This window comes from Falco rusticolus, chromosome 6 (assembly GCF_015220075.1).
Source record: "Falco rusticolus isolate bFalRus1 chromosome 6, bFalRus1.pri, whole genome shotgun sequence".
Classification (NCBI taxonomy): Eukaryota; Metazoa; Chordata; class Aves; order Falconiformes; family Falconidae; genus Falco; species Falco rusticolus.
In genome coordinates this window covers 13748068-13767122 of record NC_051192.1, presented here as the reverse complement: position 1 = coordinate 13767122, position 19055 = coordinate 13748068, and the positions used below count along the sequence as shown (strand labels likewise).

At 40.3% G+C, this 19055-nt stretch overlaps 1 protein-coding gene across 3 annotated transcripts in view; it reads right to left on the bottom strand.

The window, feature by feature from the left end:
• The window catches only part of RCAN2 (regulator of calcineurin 2), a 92461-nt gene that overhangs the window by 23951 nt on the left and 49455 nt on the right, over positions 1-19055 (bottom strand). The window lies entirely within an intron of this gene.

Here is a 19055-nt window from a genome sequence, read left to right as displayed (position 1 = left end):
GCACTGAAGTGTTTAATAACAAAAGCATTCTATCAACAGATTAATTCCCCATTTACAGCAAACAGGATGGACGTACTGGTTAATTCGAGGGGGAATAAAGGAGTCATTAATGTGGCGCACATTTTAAAAAATATATAATAATACAGAAGCCTAGAAAATATCAGATGGAAGTAATCTCAGGATTGGGGTACATCAATGCCACATGAAGGGTACTGTAGTGACTGAGTCTGGATTAAGGAAGATGGAGACAAGATGAAAGAGCAACAGAAGACCGCAAAGATGATCAGAGAAGTCGTGAGCCTGTCACAGTAACTAAGGTATGATGTATTTCCTGCTATATCCAAGTATAAGTAAATCACATCACAAATGATGTGAAGGGAAAAGGCTTATCTGAATTAAAATAACCAACAGCTTTGAAACGAAGTCTGCCCATTAAAAGATTTAGGCTCAAACTGAAGGGAGGGTATTTAGCACTAGACACATACAGTTTCAATTTCAATTCAGTTTCAATTGCCATTGGCCCAGAAGCAGCAAAAAGGCAAATTATTTTCATGAAAGGACAGGAAAGGTAGATTACAGGACTGCAGTATGCATTGCTGTAGTTGTGAAAGTAAAAAAAAAAAAAAAAAAAAGGAAAAGGGACCCCGATTTGTCTTATAAAAACTTTAAACAACTGGGTTCACCTCAAATGCTTTTAACAATTCATGTAATGAACCACAGAAAACAAGCAAGCTGCTCGATGTAACTCACTTGTGAGTCACTGGTCTCCAGGTCATAGCTTTTTTGTTTTACCTTCCTCTGGAGGCAGCTGTAGCCAAGAGTGTGACATCTTCCTACTTCTTCCTTATCAGTGGGACAAGTATTATTTCAGTAAAATCTTCAGACTGAATACTTCAGTCTGAATGTTTGTTTGCAGAAAGCTTCTTCTGTTATCAAAGGGAATCCCTCACCCAGTCCCACAGGTGGGAACAGCAATTAAAAAATGCAACAGAAAAACGTGTCCTTCCACCTTGCATTCGTCAGGGTACATTTTAAGATGGTAACATCTCTAAACGTGAGAAGTTTTATAAGGGCAAAAAACCCAGGGAACGCTGGGTATTTTGTCAGGTAACCAGAATTACAAAGCACTCTGCAGTAACTGCCTGGTTACCATACTGTCTAAAAGTGTGTTTCTCACCTTGGAACTCAGTGCAAACTTCTGCTCATCTCTTACTGAAGTTAGAGCACTGAGATAAGGCTGAAAAGAGCTTGGATTTGTTTATTTATATTAAACACAGCACTAATTTGCCTCGTCCAAATTTGCACAATTGTCTCAGTACATGAACAAATCAGCCCAGGTTTGCTACCCCAGTTCACGCTGTTTGTTGTTCTGTGCTTCGCTTTCTGTTGCTTTTGAGGGATGAAGGTCAGTTAAATTGTGAGCCAAAGATGAAATGAAGCAGTATAAGCCAAACTAAATTTTAAGATTGGACTTTGAGAAGAGCAGGTTAAAAAAATGCATTGAATCTTGCTCTCTCCAGTTAAATCAAGACCAATTTGTTTGCACTACTGCAATCCTGTTAATGCTATCAAGGGTGTCCTAATTAAGTTTCACAATGTAAAGAATAACATTTTGTATTCCCAACGAGATGCTAAGTGACCTTGTCGCTCTGCTCTTTGTAGTGAACACAAACACACTGGCCACACAAAGTGTCTGCACTCAGGCCTGGCCCATGGCTCACACTCACATACTGCCACGTTACCCTTACAGACAAGGGCTGTTTTGGAGCCATCTGCATAGAACTTTTAGATCCTGAAGGATTTTGCCTTCATTTTGTCCCAAAATCATTCTGACAGCAGAAATATTTGATATAATCCTTCCTGCTTAGGGACTCAGTGTCTTGTTCCAGAGATGCTGAGAAAGTCTAACAGACATTACACAATATGGTACAGACATTTGTAATTCATCTTCATTGTCTCACAAAAAACTGCGATGGCAAAAATAGGTAGTTAACTGGAAGAAGCTCAATAGTACCACCTCGCACCAGGACTGAGGTAGTAAGAGCCATCCCTCACTACCAGTCCTCCTGCATGAGGACAGTCCACCAAGGCATGATAACACTGCAACAGTACTGAAAGCCTCCTGGTAAACAAAGCGGGACAGACTTGCCTCTTGAAAAATCAACTGAACTAAATAAATCCATGTTCAGCTTCCAACCCATCAGCCCAACAAATCGTACAGAGATAATATCTGCCCCAAAGCTCAATGGAAACGGCATTCACATTTCAGAAGAGCTGACAAATGTCAGGGGCACAGAATTTTGCTGCGTTGCCTTTTCTGTTTTTAACCAGCTCACATCCCAGTTTACCTCAATGTGACGCACATTCCTCCTGCTTAGCTCCACTGATCTGGAAACCAAAGGCTCCTTCAAGATGAAATAAATTGTTCCTGTGGCAATGCCAAGGGGGTGATTTAATATAGTTTGGAGACTTCTCAATTCAATTTCACACCCAACGATTGAGCTAAAAGAAAAAAACACACTTTACATTTCTTCTTTATAGGAAGCACTGTTATTTTACTGTATCACCAGCAACAGCCTTTCTGAGCACTCCATACTTGCAGTATTCCAGGTCCAGATGCTGTATTAGCTCCCTGAAATGTTGGAAGTGCTCTTTCAAACCGGCTGGCCAAGTACACATGATAAGACTTCATCTATTTGCTTCACCCCAGTGCTAAGGAGAGTTCTGTGGAGACACCATTCTTTCTTCTCTGAGAAGCTATTTTTGATTCCTGTGCTGGCTACCATTTTGTGCAACATCACTCAATACTTTCTTTTTGTCCTCTTTTGCATCACATTTGGTAGTGGGGAAAAAAAAAAAAAGGCAAGAACAGATTTGTGGAGGATTTCATGCAATTTCTGTCCTCCAAATAACAGCCTTACATTTTGGCTTGAGAATGATAAAAATAATGCTAATAACAGAGACATGAAGAAAATTGAGTCAGACCGTCCTAAAAAAATTGCTTTGTTTATTTTAAATTCAAACAATAACTGAGTAACATACGTAGTAAATTGCAAGAAGCTCAGCTGCATTGGATTTAAGAATGTATGTAGTGCAATACCAGCTACCAATTTTATCTTGTGGCTGCAAGAATTTAAGTCCAACAGTTAATTGGTAGCACAAGGAACAAATTACTATGTATATGCTTAGCCTGTTTCAATAATTTCTAAAGTTCATATTATCTTAATTTAGCAAACAAAACTATTGAAGAAAACCAACCTTAATTAGTTTTTACCAGTACCAGCCCAGAAAGCCAACCATACCCTAGGCCGCATCACCAGCAGCATGGCCAGCAGGTCAGGGAAGTGATTCTACCCCTCTACTCTGCTCTCGTGAGACCCCACCTGCAGTGCTGCATCCAGCTCTGGAGCACCCAACACAAAAACAACATGGACCTCCTCTTGGAACGAGTCCAGAGGAGGCCACAAAGATGGTCAGAGGGCTGGAGCCCCTCTGCTGTGGGGACAGGCTGAGAGAGCTGGGGTTGTTCAGCCTGGAGAAGAGAGGGCCCTGGGGAGACCTTGTTGCAGCCTGCCAGTCTCTAGAGGGGACCTACAGGAAAGCTGCAGAGGGACTTTTTACAAAGGCCTGTAGCAATGAGACAAGGACTAATGGCTTCAAACTGAAAAAGGGTAGTTTCAGACTACACATAAGGATCACATTTTTGATGACAAGTTTGGTAAGACACTGGCCCAGGCTGCCCGGAGCAGCTGTGGATGCCTCATCCCTGGCAGTGCTGAAGGCCAGGCTGGACGGGGCTGGGGGCAACCTGGCCTAGAGGATAGGGGGGATGGAACTAGATGATCTTTAAGGTCCCTTCCAACCCAACCCATTCTGTGATTCTATCAGGAAGGGTGTTCCCATAGGAACAGACCTCTACAGCAAAACAGTTGGTGCTGAGGATTTTCTGGTAAGATGCCATGGACTGGATGACCATTAGCAATTTGAGCATATTAGGCACACTACTGGAGTTCATCATCTACATAATTTCATCTGAAAGGTATCCAGTTCATGAACCATTCTGTGATGTGAACAAAAAGCACAGTTAATGATGATCAACAATAAAGTTGTCTCATGAGAATCCCCATCTAGACTAAAAATCTAATGTAGGCACAAGCCAGTTATCTCTCCTAAGATTAGTCAGCTGGCACTCCTGGAAAAGCCAAAAAAAGCAAACCCAACACACACCACCACCCTCCCCCACAAAAAAACCCCAACCAAACAAACTGAAGTGCTAGGGACAATAATAAATAAGGCATGTAGTCAAACTTGTGCAGGAAACCAGGGTTTAAGTTATGCATTTATGAGAAGCTGTGTGAAAAGATACTAACTGTATAAATTTAGGGACTGTAAGAAAAGCAACATAAATAACCACCTTCTTATTACACTGTTTTTCATTGATCTTTGACAACTTCAGTTTCATCTCAACCCTTCTGATGTATCCCACACTCCTCTTCTGTGTGGTGACACTGAGGCAAAGACAGACTGGCTTATAGTCACAGTGCCCACTTACGGGCAACCATGGGAGCAGAACCAGTGCTCCCGTAACTCATCCAGAAGCATCTCACTTCTATAGATGTACAAAACCCCCATCAGAGCACCTATAAAGCTCGGCCTCTCAAAAATCTGTTACTGAGCCTGTTGAAGTGTCAAGGGACACCCTCTGTGGCTGTCAGAGATGCAGAATCAGGACCTCACTGAACAGAATGCTACACATGGGAATGAAATATACTAAAGAGAAAACTAAGAGCTGAGAAACTTTGTTTTATTTATACTCTTGGAGCTATAATGTTGTAAAACAACCATAAAATGCATACTATTCATTCCCTGTCTCTGTCAATGCAGTTAAACTAGAAAAATAAACAAGAAAAGGCCATGGGACAATTTAAACAAATAAAATGCTTGCCTTGCCCATTGCTGATTTACTATTTTGCCTACAGTGATCAACATTTATAGTATTTCAGCTGTTTCTCATCACAGTCATTCAGAATGCTTTCTCCCTTCCCTCTCCACCATCAACTACAAACTGCACTAACATGACTAAAAATATAATTTCAACTTGTCTGGATTTAGAAAGGACACTGACAATTTTGAAAGTCGCTATTTAAGAGAATGGAATAGAACCTAGTCTCATGCTCCCCCATGAATGTTGTTTAACCGTTGAAAAAGTGTACAAGGGAAAACTGTTGACCCATCAATATACATCCTCAAAAAACTAGTAAAAAAACCTCTGCTGGAATGTAGTTTCAAATACAAAGGAACACAGTCTACCCAGAGACAAAAATGTACAAATTTTCACTTGAGGTGTTAACCTTACTTTGCACCTCTGCACTGAAACATAAAACAAACAGCCTCTTCCTATCCTTTCTTGCCTTTCTCCCTGCCACTGCAGCCCACAATTAGTGGGCAGAATCTGCAGTACTGTGACCTGTCTCACTGTCTGACACTCTGGTTGTACTATTTGAGTGTTTCTTATTCTTGCCAGCCTGTCTCGACCATCTGTCATTCGCTGTCTTACACTTCATTTGCAAATTACTCAAGCAGGTCTGTTGTCTATACATTTGAACAGCTCCTAGCAGCTACAGCCTCTAAGACTAGAGTCTGTAGAATAAAGATACATCAAGGACAGTAATACACCATCTCCAGTTGAGCGACTAAATGGAGTCTGTAGCAAACCTACATAAACTACAGCATTTCAAGCTTAATGGTATATATATAAAAAGTATCTGATATAAACACGTAAGGAAGAGGTAAAAAGAAAACTATGAAAAAATCAACCTTGAGCTGGAAAAGAGCAAAGGCGGACACAGAGGAAACTTTCTGTCTACAAATGTGACCAAGACAAGGATATGGGAAACTCTTTCTAGGATCCACTTCAGACATACTCTGACCTAATACATCCAGCTCTGTGTACGTGATGCAATAGGTGTACACTGGTCACACACCAACACACTAACTGACACAATTCAAACAAATTTTACCTGATGGGCTACGTAAGAATATGAGAGTCCAGGGTCACATGAGAGATGCTTACACCACAGTGCAGCTTTCTGCATTTTTCACTTAGTTAATACAGCAAACTCCTGCACAGCTCGCTACACAATAGATTAGTATAGTTTTCTTAAAATATATTAACTTGTTCTAGTTCCTAATTTCACTCTAAAAATAGAGAGGTGGTCTAAGTGGGAAAAAAATGGACAATGGAAGAAGAAAATAAGGTGAAAAAAATAACCTTAAAACATAGCTCAGAAACTACGACATCCCTTTTAAATTGTCAGATTCAGAAAAAAATATGTTGAGTTACAGAAATCTCTTAAGTAAAATTATTTCCAGAAAAGGCTTTTACAATTCATGAAAGTCTCCTTCTGTAGCTTATCAGTGAAAATCCATCTTCACCATCAATTCTTTATGTATATTTTCTTTTTAACCTATTTCACGCTTTGTAGTCCTTCCTTCACTAATTGTTTATCAGAAAACGTTTGAGCTTGATGCATTTATTTGACGAAGTAAAAAAAGTCTTTTTTTATTATAACATAGGATATAGACTTTCCTTACAACAGGAATTGTGCTATGAAAAATGGGAAGACACCAGTGCGTGTGTGTGTGTGTGTGTGGCGTGTGTACGTATATATTTATGTATTAAAAAAGGTAACTACAGGTAACAGTCTGTTCCTCCTAACTTTACATGTCAAAGCTTCCATACACTAAAATTACATTTATGTATGCACTGAAAGAGGCAACTATAAAAGACTGCAAGTATATCATTCACCCACATACACTGATTTGGTCCCCTCAGAGGACCCTTAGATGAGCTATAATCTGCTGGGTATAATTGCTCTTAATGCTGTTATCACTCTGAAAAGTTTAGCTGTGGATTCAATTTTGCAGATCACGGCAGAAAATGGATGGAAAGTATCTGTATAAACAGAGATGATACACTCTTCCCTGCGTGCTGCCTCTGTAATGTCACTGTAATACTCATTTTAGCATTGTCCTACAAAAAACTGAAGAAACTTTCCAGTTTGATTAAACTTCAGTGAAAAAAAACACGTGCTTGAGATATTTTTACACTTAGAGAGGCTGCCTTCTACCCCATCAGAGGTCACAGCCTGTAGAGGACTCCAGGTTCCCAAGCTGCACAAATGCTGAAGTATCAAAGAAATGCCATACATGGTCCACCTGCCTAATTAAAAAAAAATGCAACAGCATATTTTCATTTCCAATATACATCACAATGCTTAATGAGCCTCTAGAACTTTATAGGGTTATAATACCTAATGAAATCAAGACTTGAGCACACGTCAGAAAATTGGGCTTGTGTAGGCCAAAAGAGAGGTTTTGGGTAGACTTGGTAAGCAGCTTCCCACCACCCAAGAAGGGGTTACTGAGATGACAGACTTAGGCCCTGTATCAGGTACAATAAGGGCTGAAAAAGAAGCAATGGTTTCTGTCTGCCTGAACAGCCTCTAGTACTGTCCACTACCGACAGGATATGGACAAGGGAATTTCAGTCTTACAGTGCTATAATTGTTTTATTAGGCAGATGGAAGAAACCCCAGGGTGAAAAAGCAAATATTCCTGACCAAACTGCTCCCATGTCATTTTTCAACCAACTGGATGATTTCCAGTTGGCACAGATTTTGTTTAGAAATAAGAATTGGAAAGTAGACTAATCCTATCTTACAGCTAAAAACAGCCCTGCTTTCCATCAAAATAATTTTCATTTCCTGATGTGAAAAATGTATCAGTAACAGCATGATATTAAAAGATACTGGACTGGCATTATGAAACTGAAGTTGCTCTTCATAAAAGCTAAGCTTGTATCCAGAGCAATCGGTAAGAAGGCAACAAGCCCAGTGACTGGCAAGCAGAGCGGTAACCAAATGCATATTTTATTCTTTTTATGAACAAGTCTTTTAAAAATAAGTAGGGCATATAAAAATAATTAGTATCCTGCAGAGTCCAGTTTCTTTCCCTGCGGCACTGTTTCACACTGTCTCTGTGTCAAAGAAAAGCACATGCCTTGCGAATACCATTATGGAAGTTTATAATGTATGCATCTGCAGAGCTGGAGACAAATGTGTAGACTCGAGGAGGTCAATCAATGAGATTTTCAAAGTGCTAAAGTTGGGTGCAAAGAGATTCTAAGTGACATGAGCAGACATGGGACTACCAGTTTTAGGGGAACTAGTCAGTCAAGAATAAAGGGAAGCAACTTGTTCACTACTGAGGTTACATCTTCAAATGTCTGGTCTCCCAGACCACTCAGCCTCATGTACGGAATATCCCTGCATCCAGCTGCAAATCACTACACTGCAGAAGCAGTATCAGCAGTAGCTTTAAGAACTTACACTTTTCAATTTCAATTGAAATTGAAAACTATGTACTTAATCAGTATGGGATAGTAGTATTTAATTAAGAAGGTCAAATTATCAACTAAAAGTGAACAAGGTCATCCTACAGGTCCCTCAACACAGTCCACAGATTCTCTCTAAGGGATACTCAAATCAGAAACACAGTAGATACGGACTTCCCATGTATAAACCTCAAATTTGATAGAAAACATTTAGGGGAGAATAAATCAGCAGTGGTTGAAAGCAAGGCTACCTTCCCATAGATAAGTGGTCTCAAAATAGAGTAGTTCAATATCTACCAATCTGCAGCTATTACCCACCACATACTTCATTTCACACACAACTGCACAGTCCTATTAATTATCGTTTTACTCTACTTACACCATCTACTTACTCCCAAAGTAAACTCTCCTAATGTGAGAGCTTTTCTTTATAAGTCTTAATGTCCATTTGCTCTGCTTCTGTTTCACTATAAAACTATACAAAGTAAAAACTACATAATACAGTTAAAGCTTAAGCAGAAATTCTAGCAAGCATCAAGCAAACAACATTCAAAAATATTCTGTATTGTTTTCTAGGATGCATTGAGTAATCACGTGTTTGGGGACTGCTACTGTTTGTTAAGGAAATGTTTTTATTCAGCAATACTTTGTGACACCAAGCTCTTTCCCCTACGCCAAGAAATATCATTACCTTGGGAGTTAAAATTGTAGGAAGGTAGCTTAAATCACTAGTTTTTCAAGTCTCAGTCTAGTTATCGACTACAAAAAGCAAGAGATAAGGCATCTAAACATCTTTTCTCTTTATTCATTTATTTTAAAAATTCAGATGAAAATCCATCAACTTCCCAAACCTCTAAAACTTTAATACGCCAATAATTTGTTTAACATAAGCAGCATACTTATTATTGCTATGGCCCAGCATTTGGCTTTGCTCCCAGCTGCTGTGATTAATAAGAGGTTTTTTAGTTCAACGATTCTCAGATTATGGTTCAAGGACTAGCAGTTGCCTGCAGAAAGCTGGCTGGTCGCACAGCCCTGGAATTAATCTAATATAATCAGCTGTTTCTAAAGATAAAGGTACTACCTTTCACACTTCAGTAGTTTTCTTCTTAGGATCTGTAAACAAGATAGCAACATGAAATCTCATTTTTAGACAAAAAGATGTGCAACTGCAAAGTCCAGCCAGCCTGAAGAGACCAACGGTGGACCCGTAATAGCAAGCTTATTTAAACTGACCAGTAGCCACAGTGGCACAGAACCCGAACTAATAAACTGCCACTCAACAGAATTAATGTGCTCAAGAACACCACCACAACATCTACAACTCAAGAGCTTTGAGTCAGCTTGGCAACAGAGTCAGAAAGCGCCTGCTTCTTGCAAACCACTATCCAAGCACCAAGCGGGACTAGACTTTTATTCCACACATCCAGGCTCTGGAACAACTTCAAGAAGTGGAATAAGCCCCTCACACCAATATCTAGCTATAACAAAAGAGGGTAAACACTGTAGCAGCACTATCAGAAGGACTGCTATCCCGGCCTCGCTGCTAAGCTTCTAACGCTCTTGCAGCATTGCCACCTTCTCTCCAGTTGTCTGCATCTGCTATAGAGCACAGCGAAAACTAGCCATGGTAGCCCAGCACCCGTGTACTAAAGAGCGAAAGTGACGTGCCCTGTCTTCTGCACATCCAGAAATTACATACAGGGAATCGTATCATGGGCTGCATCACCAGCAGCATGGCCAGCAGGTCAGGGAAGTGATTCTACCCCTCTACTCTGCTCTCGTGAGACCCCACCTGCAGTGCTGCATCCAGCTCTGGAGCACCCAACACAAAAACAACATGGACCTCCTCTTGGAACGAGTCCAGAGGAGGCCACAAAGATGGTCAGAGGGCTGGAGCCCCTCTGCTGTGGGGACAGGCTGAGAGAGCTGGGGTTGTTCAGCCTGGAGAAGAGAGGGCTCTGGGGAGACCTTGTTGCAGCCTGCCAGTCTCTAGAGGGGGCCTACAGGAAAGCTGCAGAGGGACTTTTTACAAAGGCCTGTAGCAATGAGACAAGGACTAATGGCTTCAAACTGAAAGAGGGCAGATTTTTATTTAGATTAGGCAGACATTCTTTACTGTAAGGGTGCTGAGGCGCTGGCTCAGGCTGCCCAGAGCAGCTGTGGATGCCTCATCCCTGGCAGTGCTGAAGGCCAGGCTGGACGGGGCTGGGGGCAGCCTGGGCTGGGGGGAGGGGTCCCTGCCCATGGCAGGGGGACAGGAACTACACAGTCTTTAAGGTTGCTCCCAGCCCAAACCATTATGTGATTCTACATTTGTTTTAATTACAAAAGCATGATACTGTTACTTATTGCAATTCACTAGAACTTAAGAGATTTGCATCACACAACTGTTTAGACACAAGAATTTGTTTATATAGCTGTGCTTTTGATTTCCCTTCAGGTCTACTCCTTTGCACTGAATTTCATCCTGTTGCTTAATTAACAGTTGTTCAGAATTTTGACACTGCCCCACCAGCACAGTGCCAGCCACACATGTTAAGGTTTTTCTCTGTTGACTAGTGTCATTGCTCTCAACCTGGTTCCAGGAAGAAACATGTGAGCTTATCTACTTAAATGCCCTCACGATTTGAGAATGAACCACTTCTGTTTTAGACATTTTTAAAACAACTATACACCCACCTTACAGAAATTGTATTTAAACTGTAGATCACTTATGAAAATTACTTGAACAGTGTGAAAGCTTTGGTCAAAATATCTACCTTCCATATCTCCTTTATCCCACTTACTCAGTTGCCCTGACAAACAAGGCAGGCATATTGATTTGACATGATTTGCCCTAGACAACCCGGCTAATCACTTCCAAAGTACTTACAAACTTATTTCCAAAATTCAAGCTAGATTCAAATATCTGTAATTATCCAGGCCTTTCTCCCCCCCCCCCCCCCCCCTTTTAAACACAAATGCATTTTCTTTCCATCTCCCATCCTCAGAAGCCTCTCTGTAACCTATGAATTCTCAAAGATAATTTCAAATAGTGGAAAGATTATTTCAACTATATCCTATAGCGTTCTTTGGTAGATTTTATCAGGTCCTGTATGCTTCAACAACTGTCTTACCTCTGTATTTTTAGCAGTTCTTCTCTGCTCTGGCCACTGCTAGGGTTGTTTTTCTCTATTCATTTAGCTGATTATCTGTCAGGCACTTTATGTAACACACATGAAATCAGTCAAACCATAACCCTCCCCACACTGTTTGTTACGTATGCATCTTGCTGTTTAATGGATTTGCACATTGTCTTCCTCTTTTTATGCATCAAAAGACTTTCCTTGTTCTTACTTAAATCCTCTGCTAATTGAAATTCATTTTGTGATTTTGCACATTTGGTTTTCACTTTATATATAAATCCTTAAAACACTGTAAAGCAAAAGGAGTATCTGATCTAGACATAACAGTCTCTTAATGCATGTCCCATCTGTCCTTTGCATCAGGAGAGATAATCTCCATTATGCATTCAAAAGTGCCTCCTTAACTGCTAATTCTCATGTATTTCTTGGTCTCAGATAATCTTCTTAGGAGACACTACTTACCAGCTCTATAAGGTTGCTGAAAATGACTTTTTAAAAAAAAATTTCCCTGTTCATCTGATCTCAGAGTTAATTTCAAAAGCTTACTTCAAAATATCTTTTACCAAAAGTACTTGCCATTATTAACTTCTTCATTAAATTTACCTATGTCCATTTGCTGAAAGAAGTGTGCCCAGAACATTCTCATAATTTGATGCATCACATCTTGCTGTATCACTTACTGTTTGGATACCTTCAACAATTTAGAAATTATTGTGGTTTTTTTTTCTAGTATGACCTACCATACTGGACAAAAACAACAAGGGAAAACACACAATTCCTTCTTGCATTCCAAGAGGATGAAGCAGAAAGGAAGGCAGAGAAGGTAGGAATAATATATATTAAAAGAGAAAAGTTTTTTGAGAGGGTAGGGTTTACAAAATATTGTCTGTCTCACACATGCATCTGTAGCTTTATCTAGTCACATTCAATCATTGAATTCCCTGTAAAACACTTAACAACAAAGAATTTTGAGGAGGGAGTTGAAAGGAGAGCGGCAGAAGCCCAGAGTAAGTTCACAAAGGCATTTTGTTACCTGGAGGTGGAATGGAAGCCTGTGGAAGATGCTTTCAGGAAAGTAGAAAGCTGTCAAGATTAATTTACCTAAGGGTTCAACGATGCTAATACCTGCTTGGTGCAAGCTCTGTCACAAAGTCCTTTTTTTTGATCATTACTGGGTTTTTCCAGCATCTTGTGTCAGCTTCTGCTCTCAATGTCCTTAAATCATTTCACTGCACCATGAGAAGTCAAAGTCATCTGTTCGCAGCTTGATCTTCCATTGAGTATTCTTGTTTTCCTCAGTTCTCCCTCCACCCTAACTTCTCTGCCACTGTCACCCATTCAATCAGAAGGCCTGACACAACCTACCTACCTCCCTGCCCCAGCCTCCACAAGAGTTTTCTCCATTCTTGGTCTTGCACCAAAGCTGCACTTCTGATGGAAAAAAAAACAACGCTCTGTCATCATACTGACTTCCATTCACTGAAATCCTATGCTCTCCTTCCTCATTTCAGACACCTTTTTGAATAACAAACGGCTTTCCTCCTCCCTCAGATTAAAGCCACAGCTCAGAGGACTTCCCCATATGACCTGCTCCTTAGAGAAACTTGCTTCTCTTAAATAAATGTTCCTTTTTGAGGGAGAAAGGCCATTTCTGATGGTGGGTTGTTTTGGAGTTTGATTTTTTTTATCAGCACTAGCAAATAAAATAATAAACCCCTCAAAAAAAAACAAGTAAAAAGGACCCAACCACACCAAACCAACAGCTACAGAGAAATGGTGGTCAAAACAAATTTGCCAGTATGGTTTTAATTATTTAGACAATGAAAAAGTTTGTATTCTTATTGATTTAGTTATTGGTTTTCTCTGAGAAACATGGAAAAATATCCAAAACTGAATGAACCTTGTCATCAGGCAAGAGAATTCAGAGCAAAGGATGATGAAACTTGAGGTTGATAAACTTGGAGTATGACTTGTACAGCAAATGAAACAATCTTATTTCCTCCATAAATGGAGTTTCATTTCTTGAGAGGGTTAGTAGTTCTTTTACCGTGATTTGTTCATCTGCCTGCACATCAGCACATCTGACCTACATGAATAAAAGGACAAATGAGACTTCTGCAATGTTATTACCATTTCTCTAGCCATGACACGGGTATAACACAGCAGAACTCACACTGCATGATTCAGCTATCTGAATGCCTCCACCTTTTATGGCCAACGTATCAAGATTACTCACTGCAATATATGAAGCAGACAGATACTTTCACAAGTGACAAATTGAGCTGAAGAAATTACTGTGTACAAGCTGCCTGCTGATACTGCTCCGAGCACAACAGGTTCATTGTATTTCTCAGCTCAGTGACTATTATTTCAACAGATAGGACGATCTGGTGCTGCAAAACTGGATGTTCTTCCATGCTGCAGTAGATTTATCCTGCTAAATATGAAGCCAACCTGCAAGATAAGCCCCTCTCTCTGTCCAAATGCTTCCAGAATCTCAGGTGGCTTCTGCAAGGTAGCAAAGTTTGGGCTAATTCCAAAATAATTTAAAAAAAAAAAAAAAAAAAAAAGGTACTAGCAACCAAGCAAAGCTCTTTGCTCTCTAGAAAACGTCTAGGGTTCAAACAGCATTTGAGACCAAACATCTACACAACCTGATTATTAAAGAAAAGAATTATTAATTATACTAGATCTGATACATTCCAATCCAGTTTCCTAATCAGAAAACTTATTTCCTGGTTTCTTAGTTCTCCATCTGCAAATGAGAATGCTTGGAACTTCTTCTCTATAACACTACTTTCAAGTTTTTCAGCAATGCCAGGAGTACAGAACAGACACACCGCCATGGAGATGCTGCTGCAGCACCCAGCTCAGCAGAGGCCCATCCAGCTGGTTTCCCATTGCAGTTTGCTGTGCAGGCATCCTGCAAGGGCAGCAGGGCTGTTTAGTCCCCTGTTACAACCAAAGGCTTCTCCTTGATTCAGCACCAACAGAAATTCCAACTGCGGGCAGTTAAATGCATCACAAGAACACTGATGCTGTGAGAAGGTGATCTATGCTGTCCGGAACTAACATGAACAGAGCAGAAATCAATGTTAATTCTAGATGGAAATCACAGGCTGGAGCCAAACTTGATGAATGCATGTGTATTTTAGAAGCATTGTCAATGAGAAAAAAAGGGGAGAAATTTACTATTTGCCCAGAAGATATTAAATACGTAATATCATATAGTGCAGAGGGCAGCTAAGCCGTCATGCTTCAAGGTAGCAGCAATCAAGGCTCACCTGTATGATCTATACCGAAGAAAAGTGTCAAGACTCAACACTAGGAAGTCAATAAATACAGTTACTTCAAGGAGAGTTAGACAGTACAGTCTCAGCAGTCTCCCATGGGAAAAAATTAATTCTGTTGACATTTAGAAGAAGTTGTTTATTGACACGAAGCCATATTAATGGGGGAAATTTTCAAGAAAAGCCCACACGCACAGTCCTGGCACCACTATCAATAGTGGATGGAAAACACAAAATCCAGCAGCAACCGAGGCTTAGCTTGGACAGTTTCTGGATCCTGGCAGCCTGTGTGTTAGTGATGTGTTTGATAAACTGTAATAGTCTTCTTGTTCAGCATCTCTTTGCCATGACTCTAATGTTAGAGCACTTAAACTTTAAACCACAGAACATCTTTGTGGATGCCACTTTTACAAACAGATAATTGAAGCAGAGAGTTTAAAACACAAGAACCTAGTATGATTTCACCCTCTAGAACTCAGAAGTTTAGATATGATGTTAGACTGCTAAATCTCTCAAAGGCAACTACAGGGCAATGACTGATCTCCAAACCATCCATCTCAAACAACCAGTATTAGCAGTGTGTTCACTGGAGCATCTGAACTGAATAATGATTTACAGATTGACAGATCCTGCTCCAATGGGGATTAATCCCCCAAAGCAATACGGTCCAAACAGTGAAACTATTTCTGCTGTTTCCCTTCACTGCCTGGCTCACGTCCATATTGGTTTTCCCTGCATTAAGATAATGGTCCTATCCACATTACTTTACATTACTGTCTTCAGATACAAATTCAATCAGTCTGTACCATTAGTATTTCTTCTGTTACAGCACTGCCTCGTTGTCCCAATCATTGCTTGTTGCCTAGCAGAACGGCGCATGTGAACATAACTGAAGAGAGCACATGAAGAATTAATGATACAGGAATATCTTGCTTAGAGTAAGAAGTATGAGTTTGAATTCTTCCACTATTTCAGTGATGTCTGGAATGTCTCTATTAGAAATAAACAAGATATTCATTAACTAATTGCTTATGTAACGAACATCATTACATAAAATCATCATCTAGAGGCACTGAAACAAGAATTTTTATTATCCAGGTGAACTTCAAAGCAGAACTGTACTTGGTGATTTCTACGGTCGCCTTCTCAACTTTACTAGTTCCTGATATACAGGCACTGTACAGTTAGTAGCGTGTTGATTACCCTCACCCAATTTTGGGGTTATAAGACAATTCAAAGCAGCAGCTGATCAAAATGGAAAGGCCTGTTGGATGGGTTCGTGGATGGTAAACCAATGGTGTCAGTGCTGTGGGCCTGCTGCCAGTTTCAGGGCATTCATACAAGCCTCTGTTTATTGAAAGGATGAGCCACTCCAAATGCTGGAACTAAAAAGCTTTGCCTTCAGTACTAAGTAATTGCTCTCCTGTTCCAGAGGCCAAATGGAAAAAGAGTATTTCCGAGCCTGTGTGCCAGATGCTAAGAGCATAATGCCTACAGAATAAGGTCACTTCCATAGGTGAAAAAGCAGCGATAAGCTAAGCAGCTCGCTCCACTTCAAGCCTTGTGCCCAGTACCAGACATTACCTCTCCATGTAAGAATTCCCCAGCATTGAAGGGCCACTGCTCTTGAAAAGCGGCAATTCCAAGGAGTCACCACTGCCACCTGAAGCGAGGGCTCCTGCTCTACAAGCTCTTATCGAGCTCTTCCACTGCAGCCCGGCGAACAGGGCAGCTCCTGCCCACCCCCTCTTCAGCCCGCTAGCTGCAGCCAGCCTCCCAGGTGCGCCCACCCCACACACTGCAAGCGGGACAACCATGGCTCCGTCCAGCCAGCACCCTCCTCCAAAGCCTTGCTTCAGTTCTAAACCTAAATCGAAAGAAAGCAAGCTCTGCTGCACACGTATCCTAAAAACCAAACCACAATCCTTGCTGACATTAGAGAACTACTTCTACAGGATTAATAGCTCATCATGGCAAATCTCAACAAGCATCACATGTATCAAAAAATCTTTAATATGTCTGTTCTACCACTGAAGGAACATTCCCTTCCCATAGCCAGAAGGTTCCCTACAAAAAACCCCTTTCCCCTATGGCAAAAGCTCTATAGCAGAAGAAAACTGAAAGAACCATAGCCTAGACTTCAGTCTTCAATACTGCTTGTGCCTTCCAGCTGACTTGCAGAAGGGCCAGGCAAAGGGGTACTCATGGCAGAACAGAGGAGGAGATGAAGGCAGGATTTCTGTGCTTGATTTTCATAGAATCACAGAATGGTTTGGACTGAAGGAACCTTTAAAGATCACCTAGCTCCATGCCCCTGCCATGAGCAGGGCCTCCTTCCACTAGACCAGGTTGCTCAAAGCCACATCCAGCCTGGCCTTGAACAAGGCCAGGGATGGGGCATCCAAAATTTTCCCTTTTGCTCTTTTACTTCACCTTCCACACCCATCTCTACTCAGAAACAGTCTCCTTCCTTTTTAACCCTAAAGCTTGATGTTCCTGTCATCTGATCAAAGTCAACATAAACATTTTTTTGTTGACTGTGACCACACTGTCTACAAAAGAACCCACCTTGAAGTGAACCCCTTTTGCAGACTAAAAACCATTTTTTATTTTTTTCTTTGCAATTCCTCTGGGAGTGAGCAAAGAACAGTAAGTCTCTCCATCTTTACAATAGCTATTGTAAATATTGTAAATAAGTAGTGCTGAAAGTTTCACAAAGAGGGTGCCTACAATGTAGCCTGCTGTGTAGAGAGAGAATCAGCACAGAGCTGGCTAGGCTGGAGCCCTGGAAGCAGCCTAGCTGCAGCAGTGCTGCGTACAGCCTCCAACAACCCAGTTTGTTGACAACTAAGTGAAAATTAGTCTGCAGTGAGCTGTGTGTCACTGAGAACAGACTGCTTCTAGCATCTAAACCAGACAACTTCAAAGTAGACTCACTGTTTCTAAGCTGCAGTGCAGTCTGCAGTGCAGTCTCCATTGTAAATATACCCAAAGTCTTTGCACTCAACATTTTAATTCAGACATCAGGGAAAAAAAAGGGGGGGTGGGGTGGGGGGAGAAGGCAATTTTAACCAAAGCAAACAAAATACAAAAAGTCAAAGTCACATAAAAGGAATTACAATTCCTGTAATGTCTCTGTAACCCTTCTGGTCTCTTTTAGCCCATGTTCCTGGGCCACGCTTGCCAGACACTGCAGCTTAAAATCCGGCTAATTAAGTCTTACCGAAGTCAATGTAAAGCTCACTGCTAATTTTATGGAAGCCAGAATTCTGCTTTTTCATTGCTACTGTCATATAAATAAGGGTACAAGAAGATCACTATAACTTTAATTGTCTTACGTTGAACATGGACCAGACACTAAAAGACATTTCCAGGTACAAGCTCATAGCAAATATCCTAAATTATGAATAATAAAGATATGTTCTTGAGTGAAAAAGAAGAAAAATAAGGAATAAGCAGATGAACATTTCACTACTTCAAAGCATTACAGGAAACATGTACCAATGCAGGTGATACTGCTCACCTGAACTATTCCTCTGAATCACTCACTATATAATTTCTAAATACAGTATTAAACTGTTAAGAAAAAGCTTCTTAAATTAAGAAGAACCTCTTGCTGGCAACACAAAAGCACCTGTACAAAGTATACATATCACTTGGTAACAAACTAACAGGGAAATAAAAATCACAATAACCACTTGCAAATGAAAGTGGTTTTATTTCCAGATATTTCTATGGGCTTCAATGTTTGACTCAGAATTAAACAGAACAGAGGTTGAAAATTTGACCTCCAATTTGTAAATCTTTTTTTTTCCTGTTCCATTCCTTCAATGCTAAGAACAATCAGATCAGAAACTGGTGTTGTCTATATCTCTGTCCTTCAAATAAACTGCTGAATATCACTGTATTACGCCTATAAGCTTTCTCAGATGATCTGTGAAAAGCATACTTAACATTCTTCTTTCAAACTTAATTCACAGTGATTTTCTTGCAGTAATATGAGAATAAATTAAAAAGTTAATTGATTTCAACAGTAAACAATTACACACAATGACTTTTCTACAGCAGTTAAGAGACTGAGTCCAGCATATCAAGGCTTAAATTTGAGCATTGTTTTTGAGATATTCATATGATATGCAAGATACACAACTTTTTGTATTGTTATATTGCAGATGCACTAAAATACTTGCTACAACCCTTAATCCTCTTCACAAAAAAATTTATACTTTTATACGTGATTTG